Source organism: Piliocolobus tephrosceles, chromosome 9 (assembly GCF_002776525.5).
Source record: "Piliocolobus tephrosceles isolate RC106 chromosome 9, ASM277652v3, whole genome shotgun sequence".
Classification (NCBI taxonomy): Eukaryota; Metazoa; Chordata; class Mammalia; order Primates; family Cercopithecidae; genus Piliocolobus; species Piliocolobus tephrosceles.
Window position 1 is genome coordinate 87,980,952 of NC_045442.1, and position 25,972 is coordinate 88,006,923.

Sequence of the window (25,972 nt, forward strand, 5' to 3'; positions counted from 1 at the left end):
TTCCTTCCTTCCTTCCTTCCTTCCTTCCTTCCTTCCTTCCTTCCTTCTTTCCTTTCCTTTCCTTTCCTTTCCTTTCCTTTCCTTTCCTTTCCTTTCCTTTCCTTTCCTTTCCTTTCTTTTCCTTCTTTCCTTCCTTCTTTCTTTCTTTCGACAGGGTCTCACTAAATCACCCAGGCTGGACTGCAGTAGTGTGATTTTGGCTCACTGCAGCCTCCACCTCCCAGGCTCACGTGATTCTCCAGCCTCAACCTCTCAAGTAGCTGGGACTACAGGCACATGCCACCAAGGTCCAGCTAATTTTTTTTTTTTTTTTTTTGTAGAGATGGGGTTTTACTATGTTGGCCAGGCTGGTTTCGAACTCCTGAGCTCAAAGTGATCCACCTACCATGGCCTCCCAAAGTGCTGGGATTTCAAGTGTGAGTCACCTCCCGGCTGTTTTTATTTTCTTAATACTATTTTTTTTTTTTGGTTTTGGTTTTGATTTTGGTTTCTGAGATGGAGTTTCACTCTTGTTGCCCAGTCTGGAGTGCAATGGCACAATCTCAGCTCACTGCAACTTCTGCCTCCTGGGTTCAAGTGATTGCCCAGCTTTAGCCTCCCTAGTAGGTGGGATTATAGGCATGCACCACCATGCCCAGCTAATTTTGTACTTTTAGTAGAGTCAGGCTGATCTCGAACTCCTGACTTCAGGTGATCCACCTGCCTTGGCCTCCCAAAGTGCTGGGATTACAGGCTTGAGCCACCACACCTGGCCAGTAATATTTTTTTAAAGAGCCAAGTTGACTTACTCTGCCCAGTTTCAGGTCTTACTGTAAGTTACAGTAATCTAGACAAGGTGAAATTAGATAAATGAATAGACCTATGAAATAGAGTAGACAGTAGATTGATTTTCAACAAAAAATTTAAGGTAATTAATTGAGAAATGGTAGTATTTTCAACAAATGGTGCCAGAATAGATGACCAACTTTGTGGAAGAAAACAAAGCAAAACTAAAACCTTAACTCTTGCCTTGTGCCACATACAGAAATGAACTTGGAATGAATTATAGACCTAAAACCTAAAACTACAAAATTTTGGAATACAATTTAGGAGAAAAATCTTTGTGATCTTGGTTTAGGCAAAAATGTCATAGAATACAAAAGCACAATACAAGAAAAATCTAATAAATTAGGATTCATTAAAATAAAAAATTTCCTAATGACTTTTAACCTACAAAACATCATATTTCACAGATGAAATTCTAACATGAAGACATTTAGATCACAAAGCTGGGAAGTAGTAAAGCAAGTGATCCAATGTAGGTATTGGCATTCAAATGCAAGCTTTTCCCTCTCCACAAACGCAAAAGTTTATCTAATATGAACTAAGTGCAAACATAAATAACTTGTATTAGCTTCACCACAACTCTGACAAAAATAATTGAAAACTGGATTTCTGTTTATATGTACAGGATCCTTATCACTTGTTTATACATACAGGATCCATATATCTATATAGCCAGATATGTGTGCAACTGTTTAATTCCATGGGCATTTGGCATGACCAGTACAAAGGCACTCCATAAAGGACTTTTCCCAACTAATATCCAAATTGATTTAATAAGAAACAGCAATTTCCAACTAATCTGTGACTTCCAAGGTGTACAAAACCTGACATTAGCAAGGTCTTGATATTGCAGACTTTGGCAGGGGGCTTTGGTGATCACACTGAAAAGAACTCAGCCCCCATAATTCACCCCCAACTCCCTTTTCATCTGCTCTGAGATCATGATATGCAAGATCACCTATGTTATGGGTACCTAATTCCCCATAAGGTCTTGGCACTGCTGCAGGATGTTTCGCCTGATTCTGACAGCAGTATTTGATGACATTCTTTCAACAAAAATCACCATGATGTGGACTGGAAACCATTCCAAAACCCAAAAGGTAGCCTTGTATTGAATTGTCCACTGAAAACTGAATCGATGGGGCCTACAGCCAGCGTGGAAGCTCTCAGGGAGTTGAGAGCAAGAGTAGAAATCCACAGTAGAAATCATCCATCTTTGGCAAGAAGATTGGATTTCTTCTACCCATTCTTTCCTTTTCTTCTTTTAACAAATTAATTTTTTGAAGCACAACACTCAATGTACACTTATAGTCAAATAGTTGATATTTGATGAAATAAAACAAACAACTGTTTCTAATGCACATATACATCACACAACATTGCTTTCTACTATTCCAGGCCAAAATTCCTGTTCAAGTTCTATGATCAAAAAAGAAAATATCATGTACAGTCTACCAAAATTAATTTTCTTAATTTAGTTTTCATACTATGGTAACATCAATTATAATGGTTATTTTAATTCAAAATTTTATTTGGTACTGGATCTAGTGTGATAAGTGTCTCCTTTATTGCAAAAATTAAATCAAATCCACCAAACAAGAGCACTTGTTTAGAGGAGGGAAGCAAGCACCTGCAGTAGACAGGGTCCCAGAGTCTCACGACACTGTTAGGCAAGGAGAGCGCATTGCTTTCTAAGCAATCACATTGCTGTATCCCACTGCCAACCATGCACCCCCTTCCTTCTTGCTCTAAGCCTTTCAGGCTTCATGTGGTGCATGAGATGGCAGACAGATTCCTGAATGTGGAGTGTGAAGCTATTCCTGAGGTCTGGAAACCACTTAGCTGACAACTTTTTGTCTCACTTCTTTGCCCCCATCCTACCTGTAGCTTAAACTTCCACTACACTAAACTTCTGGAGAATCCCAGTCATGACTTATTCTTTTGCATCATCAGGCTTTTGAATATACTTTCATCCTGGAGGAATCTACCTTAGGAAATGCCTATTTATCTTTCTAGGGATAACCACCACTTTCTCTAAAACAATTTCCCAAATTCTCTCCACCATACCCTGATCCAGGACCTAATCAAGTTTCCTTCCTTTGGGCAACCCAAACTGTATTTTCTTACATTTCTTGTGGTACTGCATGACCCTGTAATATGAGTTGGGACTATAATCTGTTAATCTGTGCCTTTCCAACTCCTTGGAAACTAATGGGCAAAGGTGAAGGCTTTCTGAAAGAATGAATACTCAAGTCAACCAATCAGTTGATTAAGCTTGGCACCAAGGTTTACATGCTTCTTTTTGTTTATGCCACAATCCTAGTACCCTAAGTAGATTTGTGTTTCTTGTAATTTGCATGTTTTTTTCTAATTCATATTTTCATGCCTTGTAATAAAGTGTAGCTACATGTTGAAATAATTTAAGAATAAAAACAGAAATCAGAAAACTTTGTAAAGAAAGAGATAACTTTAATAGCCTAAACTGTGATAGAGCATTCTCTGTCCAGGCACTGTCCTAAGCACTTTACCTGTATTATTTCATTAAATCCATTTAAGAACCCTATGTTATGGTGTGGGTGCTATTATTACTATCTCAATTTTACAGACGAGGAACCTGAGTCAAAGAGAAATTAAGTAACCTTCTGGGAAGTGATGATGTCAAAATTATATGCACATAATCTTGTTCGCAGGTTGTTCCCTTCACCAAGAGGATTGTCTGCTACTGCCAGAGATATCAGAAGTCTTAGGTAATATAGTTCATGTGTTTCAGAATTGCATTTAGCTCATTTTTTCTTATTCTCCAAGGAATAAACTCTAAACATAACAGAGGGATCAGAGCTGGCTTCATGGGCATACATTGTGGGCAGCTGCCTCAGGCCCCAAACTCAGAAATCCTAATGCTCTGTGTTGTCATCTTGAAATTATTAATAATTTTTGAACCAGAGGTCTTGCATTTTTATTTTGCATTGGACCCTGAAAATTATGCAAGTGTTCTTGAAAAAGATGTAAAATATCCAAGGAAGCATTTCTCAAATATATGGGTATTTATTTTTGGAATTGTGGGTAATAATGACTATGCATTTTTTTCCAGAGAATGAAAAAACAAGTTCTTTTATGTAGAAATCATTGTAGAAGTCAAAAATCATAACATTGGGTGAGATAATCAGGGTAAGTCCTTTGTGAATGCAAGGATTCCAAGGGATTAGTTTCCTAAAAACACATATTCCAAAAGACATCTAAATTAATAAACAGCATTTTTTTTCTTCTCTGGCTATGCTGGTGGGAGGGAAGACGGGTCAGCTACTCAAGTCAAGGAAAAGCCCCTGAGGATTTCTGTTGCAAGAAGTAACACTATGAAAGTTCTGGGTCATGCAGATTAATCAGAAAGTAGTGTGATGGGGGTTGCTGAGGAGTAGGGAGCCAGAAAGTAGAGAGAACTAGGGTTGGGTGGATGAGGCTTTCTAAAGGGGTGGTGGGCAACAAAATACCTGGGGCTTCCTGAAGGTGCTGTAATGAAAATAAGCTACATCTGATGACTAGTGACTATAGAGACAGCAAGAGAGCTGGGTAACTCAGAGATCTCTGGCCAAACCAACATGGAAATATGATGGTACCTTGGAAAGCAATGGAAGTTATTCTATTGTAGTCAGTGCTGAGCATGTCTTGTCTCATTTGTTCCATTGTAGGACCCCTAAAGGCAGGTTCTGCTTTGTCTCTGCCACTGCTCATTCCTGGCAGGCACAGTGCACCTAACAGAGTATAATGGAAACATCTCTTGTTGTAGTTCACAAAGTATGGCAATGGCTCTGTTCATTAGCCATGAATGCCTGAAATCAGTAACATCCATCAATGAGATCCAAGAAATACCATGTGGACAGGATGGTACAGACCCCACAGACAAATCCAAACCCACTGTGTTGGTGACTCTTCCCTCTTGTGGAAATCCTTTATATTTTTTGGAGTAAGGGTTATTTATTACTGACTGTGAAATACAGTCGTGCAGCTCATAATGATGTTTAGCTCAATTTTGGACTGCGTATAGGATGATAGTCCTATAAGATTATAATGGAACTAAAAAATTCCTCTTCTATCTATTCCTGTATCTCTCCTCTGTCTGGGTATGTTTAGGTATACAAATACCACGTGTTACAATTGCCTGCAGTATTCAGTACATACAGTCACATGCTGCACAAGCTGTAGCATAGGAGCTATGCCCCACAGCCGACATGTGTAGTAGACTCTATCCTCTAGGATTGTGTAAGTGCACTCTGTGATGTACACACAACAAAGAAATCATCTAAGGACACATTTCTTGGAATGGATCCCTGTTGTTGAGCAGCATATGACTGTACTTCAGATATCTGTAGGCTAACAGATACTTGGAAGATAAAACATGAGAAAAGAAAAATATTTTCAAAAGAATTACTGAGTCACCACACAATCATTTCCTTCAGGCACTGTTTTAACAAATCCAGATTAGAGATCTGGCCCTACTACAATGGATTTATCATGGCTTGATGCTATCTGTAGCAATATTTTGGAACCTCAGGTGCACATAAATAAGCTAATAACAATTTTTATTTCTTGGCAAGTATGACAATTATTGAGACATTGTCTCTTGGTTCTGAACCCACCCTCTTTTTTTCCTCACCATTTCTTGTGGTGCAGATAAACCCATCCGTCTATCTTTGCAAGGCTGGGGCAGGGACTCAGAAACTGCGTTGTTCCTTGGCCAGCGGCTCCCTGTTGGGCTCTGCCGATAGATGAAGCTTCAGGAAGGCTGTAGAGCTGGAAAAGAAGATGTACTTCCTCCTGACTGCTGCTTCCTTTCCTATCAGGGTAATCCCAGTCTCAATTCTAGGTGAGCAGTGATAATAAATTCCCAATTAAATATTCAATGGATGTATGGAACACTCTACCCAATGATTATGGAATCAACATTTTTTCTTAAGCATACATGGAAAAATATACATATATATATACACACACACACACATATATGTGTGTATATATATTTAAGTTGACCAAGTATCAGGTTTTAAAGCAAGTGCCAGCAAATTCCAGAGTTTGTAACATTCAGAAAAAATCATCTGATGCAGGACAATCAGAAGCAACTTCATACATTTTGTAATAAAAATAATAATATCCACACTCCCCAGAAAAACTTCTAACTACTTCATGGGTCAAAGAAACCATGGAAATATTTCAAAGACTGAAAATTAGTAAAAATAAAACAACATATCTAAACTTATAGTATCCAGTGAAGCATTACCTCAAAAGAGATATAAATTTTACTCTTTATATTAAAATTAAAAAGCCTTACATTATTGATCTAAGTTATTTTATTTTATTTTATTTTATTTTATTTTATTTTTTGAGACAGAGTTTCTCTCTTGTTTCCCAGGCTGGAGTGCAATGGCACGATCTCGGCTCACTGCAACCTCTGCCTCCCGAGTTCAAGCTATTCTCCTGCCTCAGCCTCCTGAGTAGCTGGAAGTACAGGCATGCACCACCATGACTGGCTAATTTTTTGTATTTTTAGTAGAGACGAGGTTTCTCCATGTTGGTCAGAGTGATCTTGAACTCCCAACCTCAGGTGATCTGTCTGCCTGGGCCTCCCAAAGTGCTGGGATTACAGGTGTGAGCCACCGTGCCCGGCCAAGTTTTTTAAAATTAGCATCAGATCAATAGAATAAAGTCAAAGACAGCAGAAGAAAATAAATAATAAAAAAGCCAATATTAATGACAGTAAAAGCAAATATACAATAGGTATCATTAATTAAATCAAAATTGCATTTTTTACCAAACTAATGAAATAAGCAAACCTTTGATGAAACTGATTAATATGACAAAAATAAGACAGTAAGAAAACAAATAAAAAATAAAATGAAGAGACACTTAAGAGACTGAAAATATTATAATATTATGTACAATTTTATTACTTTTTTAAGCTCAGTTTGCCATTGATGAAGTTTCCCAATTGCTCAATCTACTTTTTTTGAGGAATTTAATAAGTATTTCTTCTTTATGTACTCTTTGTAGACATTTTGTATAAGACTGGAATTGAAAGTAAAACATGGGTGTAGTGTTATTTCTTTAGGAAGATTTCCCAATTACTTTATCTACTTTATTCATTTAATATACATTTTGAACACCTCAAGGCACTGTTCTGTACTTCAGGGATTCCTAGTGAGCAAGTCAGAAAGGTCCCTGTTCTTATGGACTGTATATGTCAATAAAGGGGAGACAGAGAAATAGGATCCTTTTGGAAGGTGGGAAGCCATGAAGAAAATAAAAAAGAGTGATGTCATTGTGGATTATGGAGGCTACCTCAAACTGAGTAGTCAGAAGATTCTCTTAGGTGGAGATATCTGTGCTAGGATGTGATGGGCAAAAGAGATCCGTCTAGGAAAATATCTAGGTAGACTATTATAAGCCAGTGCTGGCCAGTAGAACTTCTGTGATGAAGGAACCTTGTATGTTTGTATTGTCTGACGTGGTCACTACTAACTACATGTGGCTGTCAAACACTTGAAATGTGACTCGTATGACTGAGGAACTAAGTTGTTAATTTTTATTTAATTTTAATTAAATTTAAATGGTCATATGAGTATGTCAATAAATATAAAACCTTAATTAAAAACACATTTGTAGAGAAATATATTTGCTAAACTACTCATAAAAAAAGAGAAAGATTTAAAGTGTATCTTTATTTAAAAATCTTCCTAGAGAAATAAGACCAGGCCCAAGTGTCTTACTTTCAATTCCAATATTAACAAAATGCTCAAAAAGAGTAGAAAAAGAGGAAGTATTTCTCAAATTCCTTTGACAACAAAACAAGAACCACATAAGGAGAGATTGTATAGACTGATTCCACTCATGAGTGTAGAAACAATATTCTTAACGTATTAGCAAACCTAATTGAGTAATTATTATAAATGAGATAATGACTCACATGGATTAATCCCTGGAAAGCAAGTTCAATCAATATTTACTGAATGCTGCTGTGAGTAATATTGTCCTAGGTGCCCGGAAATGCTGCAATGAACAAAATGAAACCCCTTGCCTACATGGAGCTAAGGCAGACCGTGAACCCATAAATACAATCCATAGTCCAGCCCCGCAGGATAAATGCTCTGGAGAATAATGAAACAGGGGAGACAGGGAAGGTTGGCCCAAGATGACCCTGCAAGGAAAGGGTTGGCCTGAGATGACCCCACTGAGAGAGCAGCATCTGATCAAACATCTTAAGGGTGTGAGGAACAGAGCTTGTGTGGACAGAAGAGGAAAGAGCCTTTTGGGCAGAGGAGTTGGTGTATTTGAGCAGTAGCAGGAAGGATAAGGCAGTGCATTTGGAGCTAAGTGGACATGAGATGTCCAGGAAAAGATCTGGAGGTGACAAAGGACAGGTCACATAGGGCCTCGCAGGTCGATGTAAAGAGTGAGTTTATCAGTTGGGAAACCACTGGAGAGTTGAAATTTTAAAAAGACATCATGGAACTTGATTTAAAAAGGATCACCCTCCTGCTGTGTTGAGAATAGTCTGGACAGAAGCAGAGAGAAAAATGAGGAGGTGAGCACAATTATCCAAGGAGAAGGAGACAGTGGATTGTGAGGAAGGATTCAATGGCACAACAGCTGTGACGAGATCATCTTCCAGATACATTCAGGTGGAATGGACAGGAGTTGCCAATGGAACTGCTGTGGAATCAAGGAAAGGCCAGGGAGAGCGCCAAGGTCCGGGCAACTAAAACAATGGAACAACAACTAAAACCATAGGTCCGGGCAACTAAAACAATGGAATTAACATTTCTGGAGATGCTGAGATTGTGGAGGAACAAGTGTGGGGAGAAAGTCAAGCTCAGTTTTGGACATGCTGGGTTTGAAGTGCTTGTCACATATCCAGGGAAGGATATGAAAAAGATGGCTGGACAGAGGGGTCTGGAAGTGGGGGCAAAGGTCTGGTAAACATTTGTGAGAGCTCAGTTTACGGATGGCAACTAAAACTAGAACATGGGTCTAACATTTATCCCCAAACCTGACCAAGGTTGAACCAAAATGGGAAACCACAGACCAGTCTTGCTTATGGATGCAGATGAAAAAATCCTAAATAAAACAAAATCAAACAGAATCTAATAGGATATTTTTAAAAATCATCGTAACAAAGAATGATATAGTCTATATATGTGATGGGTTCACTGTTGGAAAAACATTTATATAACCCATCATACTATCAAAACTAAGGAAATAAAAGTCAGTAAATATCTCCACTATGCAGAAAGGCATTTGACAAAATTTGAAACTCATTTATTACAAAAACTAAATCCTAAAATTCTAGTAAAAATTCTAAAAGATATATGCACAAAGGTCTTTGTTGTAGCATCTTGTTTTTAAAAAGACACAAATATCCAACAGTAGTTTGTTGATTGAATGAACTGTATTTTACACATATTCTGCAACCGAAAAAATACAAGAATATCCCTATGTACTGCTACAGAGCAAATGTCAGGGTAGATAGTTGAGAGAAAAAGAAAACTTAAAAAATTATGCATAGTATGCTACTATTTCCCAAAGAAATAGGAGTATATAAATACACACATTTATTTTCCCATATTAAAATTAGAAGAATTTTTTTTTTTTTTTTTTTTTTGAGGAGTCTTGCTCTGTCACCCAAGCTGGCATGCAATAGCATGATCTCGGCAAACTGTAACCTCTGCCTTCCAGGTTCAATCAATTCTCCTGCCTCAGCCTCTGGAGTAGCTGGAACTACAGGTGTGCACCACCTTGCGTGGCTAACTTTTGTATTTTTAGTAGAGACGGGGTTTCACCATGTTGGCCAGGCTGGTCTTGAACTCCTGACCTCAAGTGATCCACCCACCTTGGCCTCCCAAAGTTCTGGGATTACAGACGTGAGCCATCATGCCCAGCCAAGAATTTTTAAAACTTAAAAAAAGTACAACTTACTGTGAGGGAGAGAAGAAACAAGGTTCAGGAGACAAGGTTAAAATCTACCTGCCTAGAAGTCTCTGGTTTTCACCATGACACATGTATACCTATGTAACAAACCTGCACGTTCCACACATGCATCCCAGATCTTAAATAAAATTGTAAAAAACAACAACAACAACAAAAAGAAAGTCTCTGGTTTTATAAATTTGCCTTTGACACCATGTAAATGTTTTGGAACATTTACAAAACAAAATTATATTTGGAAAAAAAAAGCTCTGAAAAGTGAAAGCAAAATAAAACAACTGTACTTAGCTATGTATTGCACTGGTGGCCTACCTGTGCACAGAGAAACTATTTCAAAAACTTTAAAACACAGTCATTTAACTTTACTCAGATAAACTCTAAGGACAAAAAGATGCAAACAAAAATCTTAAACAGGTTTTAGGAAACATATTGTTTGTGGTAGTGTTGCTGTCTGTTATCTGAAGACTTGTGTCCACCATACATGGTGAGATAAAGCAAATGAATAATTATCTTGGTTCATTGGTATTCAGGATTTCTGTCTTGAGTACAAGAATATATTGATGTAATATTGATGAATTTTAGTGAAAGTCTATAGCCCTCAATTTGAATTGGTAGAACTTACCAGTTAATCCTTCTGGGTCTGGTGCTTTCTGTTGTGGAATGTTATTAATTATTTAATCTATTTCTTTAAAAGATACAAGTCCATTCAGATCGTCTATTCCTTCTTGTGTGAATTTTGGCAGATTTTGTCTTTCAGGGAACTGGTACATTTTATCTAGATTATCCCATTCATGGGCACAGATTTGTTCATAGTATTCCTTGATTCTACTGTTAATGTCTGTGGGATCTGAGGTAATGCCCTACGTTTTACTTATGATATTAATAATTTGTGTTCTCTCTATTTTTCTTGTTAGTTAACCTTACAACGGGTTTATCAATTTTATTGATATTTTCAAATAATCAGCTTTAGATTTTGTTGCTTTTCTCTATTGATTTCCTGTTTTCAATGTAATGGATTTCTGCTCTGATTTTTATTTCTTCTGCTTACTTTCAATTTAATTTGTTCTTGTTTTACTAGTTTTCCAAAGTGGAAGCTTATTTTATTTATTTTAGCTCTTCCTTCTTTTCTAATATATTCATTGAGTACTGCAAATTTCTAAGCACTGCTTTTACTGCATTTAATACATTTTTTAAAGTTTTATCTTCATTTTCATTTACTTAAAAATATTTTAAAATTTCTGTTAACATTTCTTCTCTGATCCAAGTGTTATTTAGAAGCATGTTGTTTAATCTGCAATTATGTGGGGGGACTTTCCAGCTATCTTTACTGACTTCTAGTTTAATTCCACTGTGGTCTGAGAGTGAATATTGTATAATTTCCATTCTTTTAAATTTGTTAAGGTGTGTTTTATGGCTCAGAGTATGATCTATTCTTGTGAATGAATGTTCCTTGTGAGCTTGAGAAGAACGTGTATTCTGTTGTTATTGGACAAAGTGGTCTATAGATACATATTATATCCAGTTGATTGATAGTGTTGTTGAGTCCAACTCTGTCCTCACTGATAATTTACCTGCTGGATCTGTCCATTTCCAATACAGGGGTGTTCATCCCCCCAGCTGTAATAGTGGATTAATCTGTTTCTCCTTGCAGTTCTATCAGTTTTTTGCCTCACATATTTTGATTGTCTGTTGTTAGGCACATACATTTTAAGGATTATGCCTTCCTGAAGATTTGACCTCTTTCTTATTATCTAACGCCCCTCGTTATTTCTGACACTTTCCTTGTTGTGAAGTCTGCTCTATTTAAAATAATTATAGCAACTCCAGCTTGATTAATGTTACTACAGTAATCTCTTTCATTCCATTTGCTTTTAATCCACATGTGTCTTTATATTTAAAGTGGGTTCCTGTACATAGCTTATAGTTGGGTTTGCTTTTTGATTCACTCTGACAATCTCTCTTTTCTTTAATGCCTTTAGACCACTGACATTCAAAGCAACTATTGATGTGGCTGGTTTAATATCTACCATATTTTGGCTGGGTGTGGTGGCTTACACTTATAATCCCAGCAGTATGGGAGGCCGAGGCGGATAGATCACTTGAGGTCAGGAGTTCGAGACCAGGCTGGCCAACATGGCAAAACCCTGTGTCTACCAAAAATACAAAAATTAGCCAGGCGTAGTGGGGGTGACTGTAATCCCAGCACTCAGGGGACTGAGGCAGGAGAATCGCTTCAACCTGGATGGTGGAGTTTGCAGTGAGCTGAAATGGTGCCAGTGAGGTGAAATGCACTCCAGCCTGGGTGACAGAGTAAGACTGACTTAATAGTAATAGTAATAGTAATAATCATAATAATAATATTTGCCATATTTTCTATTCATTGCCCTTGTTCTTCCTGTTTTTTCTTTTACTCTTTTTTTTTTTTTTGCCTTTTATGGCTTTAATTGGGCATTTTATATTATATATATACATATATATATAGTCCATTTTATATATTCCATTTTCTTACCTCTCTTAGCATATTAGTTGTACTATTTTTTTTTTTTACTGTTTTTAGTGGTTGACCTAGAGTTTATAATATATGTTTACAACTAAGCAAGACCACTTTCAAACAGCACTATACTGCTTCATAGGTAATGCATATACCTTATAATAACAAAATAATTCTAATTCCTCCTTCCTGTTCATTGTAACATTTCTGTCATTTATTTTGCTTATATAGTGTCATGCACATATATTTTATATATCTATATATTCAAATACAATTTTGCTATTATCATTTTGAATAAACTGCTATCTGATAGATCAACTGAGAATAAGTAAAATAACATTTTAATTTTATTTTCACTTATTCTTTCTTCACTGCTCTTCTTTAAGTATATCTGAGTTTCCAACCTGTATTATTGTCCTTTAAGGAACTTCTTTTAACATTTCTTGCAAGGCAGGCCTACTGGTGACAAATTTCCTAAATTTATATTTCACTGAGAAAGTCTTCATTTCTCTTCCACTTTTGAAGGATGATTTCACAGGGTACATAATTCTAGGTTGGTGGGTTTTTTCTCTCAACATTATATATTTAACTCACTCTCTTCTCGCTTGCATGGTTTCTGAGGAGGACCAATTAAAGTTTCAAGAGAGCATTGAGTTTATTTCATAGCAAATCTAATGTGAATGAGTCCAACCATTAGGTTCATGGGAAAAATCTTACTGCCTTCCTTCTACTAGGCACAGATAGGTTGCTCGGCTTTCATTTTTGTCTCCTTTACTACAGTAGTCATGGAGTCTAAGCAGTAGCCTTGTTGATTCAGCAGACATTTGCTGATGTTCTGCTGGGTGCCTTTGCTGGGAGAGGGGTGGGGAAGCACAGAGTTGAATGAGGCCCAGGTCCATCTGCAAAGAAACTCAGCAGAGTGTGGGGGAAGCAAGGAAGAGCCACAAGGGAAAAAGCCATGCCAAGTTAGGTAATCACTCACTGATTCATTCATTTATTTAACTAATATTCATTGAGCCCTTTCATGTGTCAATCTCATGCTGGACTCCAGGGATAATAGATAAATATAAGATTGCTCATCCCTTCAAAGACTCTCAGTTAATTGAGACATACACTAAAGAAGAAAGTTGCAACACAATGTGGTAAATCCAGTGATAAGATTATCCAAAGAATATTATAGAAATAGAACAATATCTAATCTAATGGAGGAAGGGAAAGAGCTGAGAGTAGAGATTTGAGGAAGGCTCTGAGTTGAACATTAGACAATTAATACAAATTAAACAGGTAAAGAACACAGGAACTGCATTCTAGACGGAAGGGACAATGTGAAAAAGACACTGAGAAAAATGAACAAAAACAGCAAAAACAACTTCATTTGATTAAATGCTGGGACACCATCCAAAGAGCTGAAGCTGAAGAGTGACATAATCTGATTTGAATTTCCCAATTAACATTATGGAGGCCATGTGTAGAATAGTTTGAAAGAGATCAGAATGAAGGCTGGAAAGAATAAGTTAGAGATAAGATGGAGAGCTCATTTCTGGATATGTGGCACTTGAGGGGACTGAGAAATACCACTTAGGAGGTGAGCAAGAAGGCAAGCATTGAGTCAGGTCTGAGTGTGAGCACAGCCACCATGGAGATTCTAAATTGGATTGCTGCTGGGCACTGGGAGAGCGCTGCAGGGAAAACTCTCGCTGAGGTGAGTTACGTTTAGGGCTTGCCTAGAACCCAAGACTGGGAGTCTACGAGGGATGAAAAGACGTGGTACCTGGGATAATACATGGTCATCTTGACCCTGCGTGTCATCCTCGTGGTTGGCGAGTCTAGCAGAAGGCAGTTTCAACATGTTACAGTTCAGATTTTCATTTTCTCCCAGCAGAGCATGGTTAAGCAGAAGCACCACATGTCTGAGCTAGATGTAAATCAAATGCAAGGTGGTTGACAGGGGATTTTGGTCCAAATAATAGGTCAGACCCTTTCAGGCTCCATAAAAAGAGTCATAAAGATCAGTATCTACAAAAACCTGAATTCCATTTTCCACAAGAGGAAATGTGAGATCCCCTGGGGCCCTAGTCAGCTTCATTTTATTGGTGGACAGATGGGGAGGGAAGGGGATCATATCTCATTCCTTCAGTAGATTATGGAATCCAAGAATCATGGAATCACATGGCTAAAGGGGATGTTGGAGGTCGATTTACCTCACCTCCTTTCAGAAACTAGAAATAAATCTTCACTAGCAACATTACAAGAAGGAATTCCTTCAGTGTCCCTAGTAGGAGTCAGGGCCAGCTAATGTTCTGGGACCACTTTGGAGACATAGAGGAAATGAAAAGGCCCTCAGAGAGGCAATGAAAACCACTGCATTTAATGATATCAATGAGGAAAAAATGATCTTGGCAATAAGGCTGCTCCATTGTAAGCTGGGTTACATATAGGGTTGGACAAAAAAGGCTCTGGATTAAGAAGTACATAGTCTAAAGCAGGAAACAAGAATGGGAAGGTGGTTATCATCATACTCCATCCTTTCTCCCTGTATTTGCAACAGTAAGCATGACAAATAATGTTTCATGTATTAACAAGAACCCACTGAACACTTGAACATTTATTTCTCTACAAATCATCATGAAACACAATCTGTGTCTAATAAAGCTAAGACTCAGAAAAGGTAAGTGATATGACCAGGTTCATGTGGTTAGTAGGCTGAAGGGTCTGGAAGCAAAACCCAGTGTTCCTTGTGGCATAATTTCTTCCAGATTCTGAGCACCCCTTTTATTGAAAAATGTTTTTTAAAAATTATTTTTAGTTTGGTAAAATACATGAAACATAAAATTTGCCATTTTAATATACAATTCAGTGGCATTAATGACTTTCACAGTGATGTGCAACTATCACCACTACCTATTTTCAAAATTTTTCATTAGCTCAAAACAGAAACTCTGTAACCATTAAGCAATGACTCGCCATATTGCCCCTTCACTCATTCCCTGATAACCTCTAACCTACTTTTTCCACTATGCATTTTCTTATTCTAGATATTTTGCATAAGGGAACTGCTATTGTTTGCATACTTGACTCTTCAAACTTCATGTTAAAATTTTACCCCCCATTGTTGGAGGTGGGGCCTAATGGGAAGTGTTTGGGTCATGGCTGAAGATTCCTCAATGGCTTGGTGCTGTTCTTGACATGATGAGTGAGTTCTTGCTGTAATGGTTCCTGTGACAGCTGTGAGATCTGGTTGTTAGAAAGAGCCTGGAACCTCCCCCAGCCCTCCATGTGATCTTTGTATGCCAGCTCCTCTTTCCCTTCCACCATGAATGGAAGCTTTCTGAAGTCCTCACCAGATGGAGATGTTGGTGCCAGGCTTCTTGCAAACTCTGCAGAACTCTGAGCCAAATACGTCTCTTTATAAATTACCCAGTAGCCCCAAATATTCCTTTATGGCAACACAGATGGACTGACAGGAACCATACACTATTTGTTCTTTCATGTCAGGCTTATTTCAGTTAGCATTGTGTTTCAAAGTTCATCCATGATTTAGCACGTATAAGAACTTTCTTCAGTTTTTATGGCTAAATAATATTCCACTGAATATATATACCATTTTATGCTCATCTGATGGACCCTTAGGCTGCTTCCACCTTTTAGATATTGTGTATAATGCTGCAATGAACATTGGCATATAAGCATTTGACTCCTTGTTTTCAATTGGCTTAGGTATACACCTAGCAATGAAATTGCTCAGTCATGAGGAAATTACATGTTTAGCTTTTTGAGGAACCAGACAACTGTTTCCCATGGTGGCTGCTGCACCATTTTACAGTCCAGCTAGCAATGTATGGGGGTTCCAGTTTCTCCACATATACTTGTTATTTTCTGTTTTTCTAAATAGTCATAATAGTAGGTGTGATGTAGCACCTCATTATGTTTTTGTTCTGCATTTCCCTAATGACTAATGATATTGAGAATCTTTTAAAAACTGTTTATTGGCCATGTGTGCATCATCTCTGGAGAAATACATGTTCAAGTCTTTTGTCCATGTTTTAATCTGGTTGTTTGTTGTTGAGTTGTGGGAGCTCTTTAGATATTCTGTGCATTCACCCCTTATCAGATATTTGACTGCAAATATTTTCTCCATTCTGTGGTATTGAGTAAAAACATTGAGTAAAAATATTTTACTCTGTTCATAGTGTACTTTGATGCACAAAGGTTTTTAATTTTGAGGAAGCCCAATTTAACCATTTTTTACTGACTGTACTTTTGGAGTCATATTCAAGAAATAATTGGCAAATCCAATGTCATGAGGCCTCCCCCTTTGTTTTCTTCCAAGAGTGTTATAGTTTTAGCTCTTAGAGTTGGGTATTTGATACAATTTAATCATTTGGTATAAGGTAAGAATTCAACTTTATCTTTTCACATGTGTATATTTGCTTTTCCCAGCACCACCATTTGTTGAAAATAATGGCTTTTCCCCAATGTGTAGCCTTGGTACCTTTGTTGGAAATAATTTGATCATATATGCAAGGATGTTTTAAACGTCTGTCTATTCCATCTGATTGGTCAGCATGTTAGTCTTTAGGCCAGTCAAACACTGTTTTGGTTACCATAATTTTGTAGTGCTTCTCAAATCAGGAAGTGTAAAACCTCCGACTTTGTTCTTCTTTTTCAAGATTGTTTGATATTCTTTGTCCCTCGAAATTCCATATGAATTTCAGGATGGATTTTTCTATTTAAGCAAAAAAAAAAAAAAAAAAAATCATTGGGATTTTGATAGGGGTTACACAGAATCTGTACATCACCTTGGGTCATATTGATATCTTAATAATATTAAATTTTCCAATTCATGAACATGAGATTTCTTTCTATTAATTTGTGTCTTTAATTTCTTTCAGCATATCTTACAGTTTTCAGTGTACAAGTCTTTTACCTTCTTGGTTAAATATATTCCTAAGGGTTTTATTCTTTTTGATGCTATTGCAAATGGAAGTGTTTGCTTAATTTCTTTTGAAGATCATTCATTGTTAGTGTATTAAAACATAACTAATTTTTTTTTTTTTGGTGTACTAATTTTGAACCCTGCAACTTTGCTTAATTCAATTAATTATATTTTGAGAAAAAATGTAGAGTCTTCTACGTATAAGATAATGTCAACTGCGAACAGAGATAATTTTACTTATTTCTTTCCAATTTGTATGCCTTTTATATATTTTTTAAATGTATTTATTTATTTATTTATTTATTTATTTATTTATTTAATTTTTCTCACTCTGTCACCCAGGCTGGAGCGCAGTGGTGTGATCTCAGCTCACTGCAACCTCTGCCTCCCAGGTTCAAGAGATTCTCCTGCTTCAGCCTCCTGAGTAGCTGGGATTACAGGCGTGCACCACCATGCCCAGCTAATTTTTGTATATTTAGTAGAGATGGGGTTTCACCATGTTGCTCAGGCTGGTCTCAAACTCCTGACCTCAAGCCATCCACCTACCTTGGCGTCCCAAAATGCTGGGATTATAGGCGTGAGCCACCACATTCGGGACAGTATGCCTTTTATATCTTTTTCATGACAAATTGCTCTGGCTAAGACTTTCAGAACTATGGTGAAAGTGAGCATCCTTGTCGTGTTCCTAATTTTAGAGGGAAAGCTTTCAGTCTTTCACAATTTAGTATGATGTTGACTGTGTATTTTTCATCTGTGCCTCTTATTATGTTGAGATAATTTTCTTCTATTCAAAATTTGTCGTGTGTTTATTACAAAAGGATGTTGAATTTTGTTAAATCCTTTTTTTCACACATCCATTGAGAAGTTTTGTGTGGCTTTTTTCCCTTCATTCTTTTAACGAAGTGTGTTATAGTGTTGATTTTCACGTGTTGAACAATCTTGGCATTATAGAAATAAATCCCATTTGGCCATGGTGTACCATTCTTTTAAAATGTTGTTGGATTTGGTTTGCTAGTATTTTCTTGAGGGTTCTTGCATCTTTATTTATTTACTTATTTATTTTACCTTTCTTTTTTTTTCTTTTTTTGAGACGGAGTCTTGCTCTGTCACCCAGGCTGGAGTGCAGTGGCGCAATCTCGGCTCACTGCAAGCTCCGCCTCCCGGGTTCACGCTATTCTCCTGCCTCAGCCTCCCCGAGTAGCTGGGACTACAGGCGCCCACCACTACGCCCGGCTAATTTTTTGTATTTTTAGTAGAGACGGGGTTTCACCGTGTTAGCCAGGATGATCTCGATCTCCTGACCTCATGATCCACCCGCCTCGGCCTCCCAAAGTGCTGGGATTACAGGCATGAGCCACCGTGCCGGGCCTTATATATTACTTTTTAAAGGAGGTCTCACTCTGTCGCCCAAGGTGGAGTGCAGGGGCGGGATCTCAGCTCACTGCAACCTCCGCCTCCCAGGTTAAAGCGATTCTCCTGCCTCAGCCTTCTGAGTAGGTGGGACTACAGGTGCCCGCCACCACGCCCAGCTAATTTTTTGTATTTTTAGTAGAGACGGAGTTTCACCATGTTAATCCAGATGGTCTGGATCTCCTGACCTCATGATCCGCCCGCTTCGGCCTCCCAAAGTGCTGGGGCTGCAGGTGCGAGCTACCATGCCTGACCTTGCATCTGTATTTATAAAGGATACTGATCTTTACTCTTTTATGACGTTTTGTAATTAGGGCAAAGCTTTGTAATCAGGGTAAAAGCTGACTTTATGTATTAAGAAATATTCCTTCCTAGTTTTTTAAGTACTATGAGAAGGATTGATTTTTAATTCTTCTTTAGATAGTTGTAGAATTCACTAATTGAGCCATCTGGTCTTGGACTTCTTTTTTTGAAAAAAAATTTTTTGAGACCCGGTCTTGCACTGTCATCCAGACTGGAGTGCAGTAGTACAATCTCCGCTCACTGCAGCCTCTGCCTCCCAGGTTCAAGTGATTCTTATGCCTCAGCCTCCTGAGTAGCTGGGATTACAGGCATGCGCCACCACACCGGCTCATTTTTGTATTTTTAGTAGAGATGGGGTTTCGCCCATCTGGCTGATCTCAAACTCCTAACCTCAAGTGATCTGCCCACCTCAGCCTCCCAAAGTACTGGGATTACAGGCGTGAGTCACTGCGCCCCACCTTTTTGAAGGTTTTTTGGTAGCTAATTCAATCTCTCTAATTGTGTTATATATCTCTTCAGATGCCTCTTTTTTGGGAGTTCAATTAATTTTATGCTTCTGAGAATTTCTTTATTTTATGTAGGTAATCAAATTTTTATGTACAAATATTCATAATATTCTTATATATTCCTTTTAATTTCTGTAACTTCAGCACTATATGTACTTTCATTTACAGTTTTAGTTATTTGTGTTTCCTGTCTATTTTTTGTTGTCAGTCTTGGTAAAATTTGTCAATATTGTTGATTTTTTCCAAGAACCAACTATTGTTTTCATTGATTCTCTGTATTTTTTCCTCTTCTTTATTTTATTTATCTCCACTCTAATCTTTATTATTATATTTCTTTTCCTAGACTTCAATTAATTTTCTCTTCTTTTTCTTATTCCTCAAAGTATAAAGTTAGGTTGTTGAATTGAAATCTGTTTAAATGTAGGTATTTATGGTTTTAGATTTTCCTATGAGCACTGCGTTTATTGCATCCCACAAGTTTTGGTGTGTTGTGTTTTCATTTTCATTCATCTCTAAGAATTTTTTAATTTACCTTGTTATATCTTCATTGACCCACTAGTTGTTTAATGGAGTGTTGCTTAATTTCTTCATATTTGTGACTTCCTAAGTTTTCCTTCTGTTATTAATTCCTGACTTCATTCCACTGTGGCTAGATAAAATACTTTGTATGATATCAATGTTTTAACATGTCTTAATCCTTGTTTTGTGACATACCATATGATCTATCCTGGAGAATAGACTATGTGTACTTGAGACATATACATATTTTTCTGTTGTTGAGTAAGGTGCTCTCTATGTCTGTTAGGACTAGTTGGTTTATAATCTCTTTCAGGTATTCCATATTATAATTGATCTTCTGTCTAGATGTTCTATACATTATTGAAAGTGGGGTACTGAAATTCCCAACTAATATTATAGAACTATTTTTCCTTTTAATTCTATCAATGTTACCTCTCTCTTTCTCTCTGTCTCTCTCTCTACACACACACACACACACACACACACACACACACACACAGCCCTTTGAAAGCCCTTATATATACATAAAGGCTCTTGTTTGGTGTATATATACCTATATTTTTTTATCCCCTTTGTTAGCTGATTGTTTTATCTCCTTTGTCTCTTATAAATCTAGAGTGTCTGTAGTATAGGCTTCCAGCTCTGTTTTGGTTATTATTTATGTGGGATGTACTTTTCCAGTTTTCATTTTAACCTATTTGTGTTTTTAGTTCCAAATTGAGTGTTTTCTAGATAGCATATAATTGTATCACTTTTTACAAAATTCATTCTGCTAATATCCACCTTTTGATTAGAGGGTTTAATGCATTTACATTTACTAATAAGGAAGGATATCTGCTATTGTTGTTTCCTGTATGTCTAATACATTTGTTCCATTATTCCATTATTGCCTCATTTTAGGGTTAGTTACATTTTTAATTTTTCAATTTTAGTAAACCAATTTGATTTTCCTCTCCTTTACTTTTGTGTATATTCTTGAGATATTTTATTTTTTGTTACTATGGGGATTACATTTAACATCCTTAGTTTGTAACAATATACTTTGAATTGATACCAACTTAACTTTAATTGCATACAAAAACTGTGTTCATGTACATTTCTGTCTTCTCCTTTTATGTTATTGCTGCCACAAATTACGTCTTTATATACTGTGTAGCCATAACATAGATTCATATTTTACACATTTGTATTTATATCATTTAGTAAACACAAAGTGGAATTATCAGTCAAAAAATAATAATACTGGCATTGATATTTACCCATGAAATTACCTTTACTGGAGATCTTCATTTATATATTTATTTTTTAGAGACCTGAAGTGATTTTACTTTTACTTCCTTCACTTTAAGTCAATCGTGACATTTCACAGTGATTTCTGGGTTGGGGGCAGAAGGCAGGCAGTGTTAACCATCCAGGCTGTGGCACAGTTGGCCCGCACAGGTGCAGGCAGGGTAGGGGGTGGGAGCCCTCACTGGGGCGGATGGAGGAGCTGGGACTGCCCTGACAGAGGTAGGTGATGTTTGGAGAGCGAGAGCTTGCACCTGATGTCCTCTGGGGCTTCCAGTTGGCGCAGCTCATCAGGCCGTCCCCTGCGGTGGCCAGTGAGTTGGCCATCATCAGCTGGGCTGCTTGGCTATTGCCCTTGGCTGGAACAATGGCCGCCTTTTTCTGCCGCTCAGCCTTTCCAGCACAAATGTGGTCCTCTCTGCTTCCTGCTGAGCCACCTGTTTGGCTTTCACCGCTTGTGTGAACTCCTTTCCTAAGGCCAGTCCTGTCAAGGACACGTCGTCCAGAATGAGCCCAAAGGTGGCTGGCTGCTCGCTCCGTAAGGTCGCCGCTCACCTTCCTGGAGACCAGCTCTCTCTGAGTGAATAGTTCTCCAGCATCAAAGCAGCCACCACTGACTTGAGGATCTCAGTAGCGATGGAGGGCAGCACATGCCCATCATAGTCCTCTGCGATGCTGGTGAAGATGTGAGGAAGCTGGCTAGCGAAGGGCAGGAAGAGGATGCGCAGTGTGATGCTGACATTCTGTAAAGCTTTGCTACCAGTGATGATTGGTACATTACATGGTTGAGAAGGGCAATCAAAGATAATTCTACCACAGTGTCCTGTACTCCATGGAATTGGTCAGAGATGACAGCTCTGTGTCCAGCATCCACATTATATAAGGCAGAGTTCACCAGGCCTCCTGCAACAGCTAAGGCCAGGCCAAACTTTCCAATGTACTCAAACACTTTGACAGCCATGTTTCCTTCTGCGGGGCCCTCTCACACCTGCTTCCACTCTGACCTCCACATGAATTCCCCACCTGCACACACCAGATCTTTATTTCTTCATATAGCTTTGATAATTATCTAGTGTCCTTTCACTTCAAGCTGCAGACATCTCATTAGCGTTTCTTGTAGGACAGGTCTAGTGGTAACAGACACTCTCACCTTTTGTTTGTCTTGGAACCTCCTAAATTCTCCCTCATTTTTGAAGGACAATTTTGTCAGATATAAAATTCTTGATTGTCAAGGTGATTTTATTTTAGCTCTTTAAATGTGTCATCCCAGTGCCTCTGGATTGTATGGTTCCTGAGAAAAAAATGATCTGTTAGTCTTATCAGTGAACCCTGTATGGTCATTGATATGTGTGAGTCACTTGCCTTTTGTGGCTTTCAAACTTCTTTTTGTTTTTGTTTTTTTGACTATTTGATTATAATGTGTCTCACTTTGAGTTTATCCTAGTTGGTGTTGATTGAGTATCTTGAATTTGTAAATTCATCTATTTCATCAAATTTGGGAGGTTTTCAGTCATTAAATAATTCAACCTTTTTGGCCCCTTTCTCTCCTAGAACACTAATAATGCATGTCTTGTTTCCCTTGATGGTACACAGTTCACTTATGCTCTGTTCATTTTTCTTCACTATTTTTTATTTTCTCTTCTCAGATTTAATCATTTTTGATTGTCCTATCTTTGTTATTTCTTCTGCCAGCTCAAATCTGTTCTTGGACTCCTTTAGAAAATATTCTATAGATAGTGCTTTTCAGCTGCAGACTTGCTATTTGGTTTTTAAAAATAATTTCTATCTATTGGTATTCTCCTTCTGTTTTTATGTTGGTTTTCATGTTTTCTTTAATTCTTTTTCTATGTTTTCCCCTAGCTCTGTCAGCACATTTAAAGCCTTGCTTTAAAGTGTACAAGTAAGTTCAATCTCTGAGCTTTTTCAGGGATGGTTTATGCTGATTTATTTTATTTCTTTAAATTGGCCATACTTTCCTGTTTCCTTGACTTGTGATTTTTTTTTGTTGACAAGTGAATATTTGGATATTACAATGTGTTCTCTCTGGAAATCAGATTCTTCCCTTTCTCCCAGGTTGCCTATTTTTTTTCTTTTTTTTTTTATTGTTAAAGGTTGTAGTATTCCATTTGTTTAGTAACTTTACAAAACTACTTTTGCAAAGATTTTATTTCTTGTTGTGTGTGGTCACTGAAGTCTGTATTTCTTAGCTTCTGTTCACCCTGCACATTTTCAGAGATTTCCTTGTATGTTAGGAGCTACAACAAGCTGAAATTTCCCACCCTTTTCAAAGACTGTCTCTGTGCCAGGCAACTTCTTCTACACTTGACTAGCTTACTCCTTGCCTAGGGATGCCACTAGGGTGAAACTTTAGGGTTGCCATAGGTCTTTGGTGACCCTTCACCTTTCCCTGTGCATGCAAATGGCTTTTGAAACTCTGCTATATACGCGGCTACTTTTTAATGTCTTAATTTCCCAAGGAAACTCTCCCCAGCTTTTTTCTTAGGGCTTAGGTGGTCTATTGTATGTTTCAACCATATTTTTTTGGCCCCAAGCAAATGATGAGTATTAATTTAGCTTGCACTGTTTTCGAGTGATGCCCACTGCTTTTCTGGCCTTACCTCTGAGTTAGGCAAAACAGAGACAAGCACCTTGCATTGGTATTTTAGGTATCTCCAGTCATCGTAGAACAGAGATACGCAATAATTTGTTAATAAGATCTGTTCTTTCTTTGGAATCAGAGAACAGGATCCCACACTGGAAATACATGCTGCTGCCACTTCAACACCACTGCCATACTGGGAAGGAGATGGAGTTTCCTATCACGCAGCTTTCCTATCATTTTTAAGTTGCTTTTTTTCCCCTTAGATCAGCATTCTATTGGTTGCTGTAACCCTTGATTTTTTTTCCCAGAGTTCCAACAAAGTAACAGTGAAGATATGAAATCAACCTAGTTGTCCAACAACAGATGTATGGATAAAGAATATATGGTATACATACATCATAGAATACTATTCAGCCAAAACAAAGAATGAAATCATGTCATTCATGTAAACATGGGTAAGACCAGAGGACATTATGTTAAGTGAAATAAGCCAGGAACAGAAAGTTAAACAGATCACATGTACTCACTCATATGTGGATGCTTAAAACGTTGATCTCATAGGAATAAAAAGTAGAGCAGAGGATGCCAGAGGCTGGGAAGGGTGGTGAAAAAGGAGGCAGTGGGAGAGGTTGTTAAAGAATACAAAATTACAGCTACACAGAAGTCATAACTTCCAGTGCACTATACCACTGGAGGATGACTCTAGTTATCAATAATATATAGTTTTAAATAGCTAGAAGGAGGACAGTGAATGTTCCCAACACAGATAAATGATAAATGTTTCAGTTGTGGATATGCTAATTACCCTGATTGATCACTGCGTATTATATGTATCAAAATATCACTTTGTACCCCATGAATATGTACAATTATTGCCCAATTAAAAAGAGAGAGAGAGAAAAAAAACGTTGGCTATGGACACTTCTGCTTGTTTTTTTTGTTTTTGAGACAGAGTTTCGCTCTTTTTTGTGCAGGCTGGAGTGCAATGGCGCAATCTTGGCTCACCGCAACCTCTGCCTCCCAGGTTCAAGTGATTCTCCTGCCTCAGCTTCCCGAGTAGCTGGGATTACAGGCATGTGCCACTATGCCTGGCTAATTTTGTATCTTTAATAGAGACGGGGTTTCCCCACGTTGGTCAGGTTGGTCTTGAACTCCTGACCTCAGGTGATCTGCCCACATCGGCCTCCCAAAGTGCTGGGATTACAGGCTTGAGCCATCACTCCTGACCCGCTTCTGCTTGTTTTTAATGTTCTCAAGGGGACATGAAGGCTCAGCGATGCCTATTCTGCCATTTTGCTGATGTTGTCTCTTGAGAAGGTAGTTTGGAATCATATACTTTAGTTGTATGAGGGTCTGTGCACATGGTGAAAACCTCACTTTTGAATTAAGGGAATTAGTTTATAGTATTCTGTTTAATTCTTCTGTACTTGAGATTTTCACTAAAATGTAATACCACCTGATGTTACATGCCACCACATGATAATTAACTGCCATGTCAAGATTTTATTTTTTACTTAGACATAGAATTTGAGAAACCAAAATGATTTTTGAAGCTCTAATACAATGCCTGCCTTGTTCTCAGCCCTCTTACCATATTATCTGCTGTATTCTCACCAACTTTCTAGGAAGACATAACATGACAATAAATTTGACAGTGCCTTCTCAAGTGCAAGTCAGTTTTCAGATATGTCATTTCATCACAAATCATTTGCATTTTCAAAATTCCTTGGTTAATTACTTAGTGTTTATCATATTTTTTCTCAATATCGTGTGGCACCATTGACAAGGATTTTATTGGGCTAATTTTTCTCAAAGAAGAATAACACATAGCCACATACACCAAAACCACAGATAATCCAGCTATAATTTTGAGTCCCTATTGCCAAGATAAGGCTCAATGTCAAGTCAAAGAACAATGAACCAAAATATTTTTAAAAAAATAATTGAAGTAATCCTACTGTTTTTTACAAAGGCTCATGATAAAATCTACTTAGAATCCTCTCACCTTTGCTAGTCTCAAAATCATCCCCTTAGAAGGCAACTATACCCTCAAATTCCATTTCTTCCCCAAATTCAAGCCCTCTAAAAATTGACTCTCTTAAATCCAGCCTCAATGATTC

At 37.7% G+C, this 25,972-nt stretch overlaps 1 pseudogene; it reads right to left on the reverse strand.

Annotated features, from left to right (window-relative positions):
* Nucleotides 1-21,431: 21,431 nt before the first annotated feature.
* LOC111531311 lies at nt 21,432-22,236 on the reverse strand (annotated as a pseudogene).
* Nucleotides 22,237-25,972: the final 3,736 nt, after the last annotated feature.